Raw genomic sequence first — 3,241 nt, 5'->3', positions numbered from 1 at the left:
AAGGAGAAATAGAAGAAAGGGAAAGATAAAGGAGTGAAAAGGGAAAGGAAAGAAAGAAAGTTGATGGATGCTGATATTTACATGAATTACTTTGAAAGGAAATGACAATTTAGAAGTAACCTTATTACCATCTTCAAAGTAAGCAAACTTCTTAGGACATGGTTTTCTCTTTTACGCCCCAAAAACGTATTCTGTACCTGGTATAGACCTAAGAAGAATCCAAGGGATTATTAATGTAAATGATGTGATACATGGAGATGAAAAACCAAGTACTCATGATGTACTGTAGACACTTTAAAGGTATGTTAAAGTTGAGTTCATTTTTTGCCACTAACATATGCCATTTTCAGGCCTTAAAGTCATATATGTCCACTCTACACAAAATTATCTCATGATTTTTCAGGCAGTGAGTAAGAAAGGGGGAAAGGAAGAGGAGACTTTTGAGAGAAAAAGCTGTGGTTGGAGGAGTGGTCAGCTGCAAGGAATTGACAAGGTAATATAGGTAGCCTGGTAATTAGAGAAACATCAAAGAAGTATACATTTCGGTAAGTAGTCAGATTACGCTTAAGAATCCTCAGCCGGGAAAGTCTGATTCTGTCCATGATTCAGTAAATGATGCAAAACTAACTCTCCTATTGAGAATAACTATAAAACTAGACAAAATATATGAGGCAATTGTTCCAGGAATTGAAAAACAGTTAGTGCCAGCCTGCTATCCCTGAGAGAAGATAGACTTAAATCATGCCAACTCTCTGCCTAGGGAATATGTCCTGACTGTGGCACAGGGAGCTGGAGCCCAAGCAAAGCATGATGATCTTTCTGAGTGGAGAAAATAGAAATCAAGTATAAGGTATTTAAAGTCACCAGACTCTGTGATGCAGGGTGCTGGGAAGGACAGCCGTGCAGTGGAGTAGATCCCAGAAGTCTCCACGTGGTCTCTCCACAAGTTCTTGGCTGAGGGTTTAGCTGAGTATGCGCAAGGTGAGCAGTGAATGGCTTACTGGAGAGTAGCAATAGAGTAGAAAATATAATTGAGTTACCAGAATATGAGCAGTGCTGGAAGATGTTGGAGTTCTAGTCCAGTAGGAGCGGAAAGACCTTGCTAACACTTTGGCATCCATTTAATATAGCAGAAACCCACTTGCTTTAGGAATAAGAACCATATCCCAGATATAACCTTAAAAAGTCTAAAATGAAACCATCTCTACACAAGTTCAACTTGATTAGTTACTAATTGGACAGTCTACCAGAATAAAAATCAACACTTTCCAGGAAAAAGATAACAGACTCTTAAGACTCTAAGATGTATCATTTATGCTGTTGAGAATGCAAGAACAATTACTAGACATGAAAAAAAAAAAACAGAAAAATGTGACCAATAGTCAAGAGATAAGCAGATAATGTATTTCAAGGTGAAGCAGATTTTGGAGTTAGGACACTAATGTTAAAACAGATATAATAAATATGTCCAAGTATTTAAAGAAAATATTGTCTTCATTGTGCATTTTTAGAGAATCCCAGCAGAGAGATGGAAGCAGAAAAAGAAAAAAAAAAAGGAAATGGAATTCTTGAACAAAAGACTACAATGGCTTAGGATTTTTAAAATTCATCAGAAAGAATTAATGGTAGACTGAAAATAAAATAAGAGTCAGTAACAAGAAGACAGATTAATAAAAATAATCCAATCTGAAAAATGGAAAAAGAAACAGGTGGAAGAAAAGTGAAGAGCCTCGGAAATCTGTGGCACAATATATAATTTCTGATTTCTATTGGAACTGGAATCCCAGAAGAAGTGAATGATAATATTTTAAGAAATAAAGAGCTCTCTCCTTCAGCTATCCAAGATGCCAAAAGGAAAGCACACTAAGAAGAAGAAGGTGGCCCCCACCCCTGCTTTCATGAAGACGCAAGAGGACAAGAATGTGGTCATTCCTCTGTAGAGAAAAGGCCCAAGAATTTTGGCATCAGACAAGACATCAGCCCAAAAAGGACTTCACCGCCTTTGGCAGATGGTCCTGCTAAATCTGGCTGCAGGGGCAAAGGGCAATTCTCTATAAATGTCTAAAAGTGCCTCCGGTGATCAACCAGTTCACCCCAGGCTTGAACCACCAGCTACTCAACTACTTAAGCTGGCCCACAAATATAGACCAGAGACAAAGCAAGAGAAGAAGCAGAGATTGTCAGTCTGGGCTGAGAAGAAAGCTGCTGGCAAAGAGGATGTCCCCACTAAGAGGCCATCTGTCCTTTGAGCTGGGGTTAATACTGTCATCACATTGGTGGAAAACAAGAAGTTTCAGCTGGTAATGATTGCACATGATGTGGACCCCATTGAGCTGGTTGTCTTTCTGCCTGTCCTGTGTTGTAAGATGGGGGTTCCCTACTGCATTATCAGGAGGAAGGCCAGACTGGGGCATCTGGTCCACAGGAAGGCTTATACCACTCTTGCATTCATATGGGTTAACTTGGAAGACAAAGGAGCTTTGGCTAAGCTGGTAGAAGCTGTCAGGACCAATTATAATGACAGATATGATAAGATCCACCGTCAGTGAGGAGGCAGTGTTCTGGGTCCAAAGTAGGTAGTTCACATTGCCAAGTTGCAAAAGGCAAAGCCTAAAGAACTGGCCACCAAACTGGGCTAAGTGCACACTGTTGAATTTTCTGTATATAAAAGTAATAAAAAGGGGTTCCTGGGTGGCTCAGTTGGTTAAGCATCTGACTCTTGAGTTCTGCTCAGGTCATGATACTCATGGTCATGGGATTGACCCTCAAGTCGGCCTCTGCACTCAGCAGGGAGTCTGCTTGAGATTCTCTATCCTCTCTCTCTGCCCTTCGCCCTGCCCATGCACGTGTTCTCTCTCTAAAGTAAATAAATAAACCTTTAAAAAAATAGTAATAAAAAATTCTTTTTAAAAAAAAAAAGGATGACTCAAATGTTCCTAAATTTGATGGAAAATGTCAACTTACACATTCAAGAAGCTCAGTGAACCATAAGCAAGATAAATGCAAAGTAAACTACATTAAGATCTTTATAGCCAAACTTCTAAAAGCCAAATATACAGAAATAAGTAAAATTAAAAACAATTATACACAAGGGAAATAACAACACAAATAGAGCCTTATTTCTTATCTGAAACAATGAAATCCAGAACACAATGGAACAAGATTTTTCAAATGTTAAAAACAAAATGAAATATAATAAAAAAATTCAGAATTCTAAAATAAATTCTAGAAAATATATCCT

The 3,241-nt window shown here is 38.4% G+C and overlaps 1 pseudogene; it reads left to right on the top strand.

Annotated features, from left to right (window-relative positions):
* The first annotated feature begins 1,838 nt into the window (after nucleotides 1-1,838).
* LOC113244273 (60S ribosomal protein L7a-like) lies at nucleotides 1,839-2,639 on the top strand (annotated as a pseudogene).
* Nucleotides 2,640-3,241: the final 602 nt, after the last annotated feature.

The sequence above is a fragment of the Ursus arctos genome, unplaced genomic scaffold (genome assembly GCF_023065955.2).
Source record: "Ursus arctos isolate Adak ecotype North America unplaced genomic scaffold, UrsArc2.0 scaffold_30, whole genome shotgun sequence".
Classification (NCBI taxonomy): Eukaryota; Metazoa; Chordata; class Mammalia; order Carnivora; family Ursidae; genus Ursus; species Ursus arctos.
Note: the sequence above shows the minus strand (reverse complement) of the source record. Positions and strands in the feature narration are given on the sequence as shown.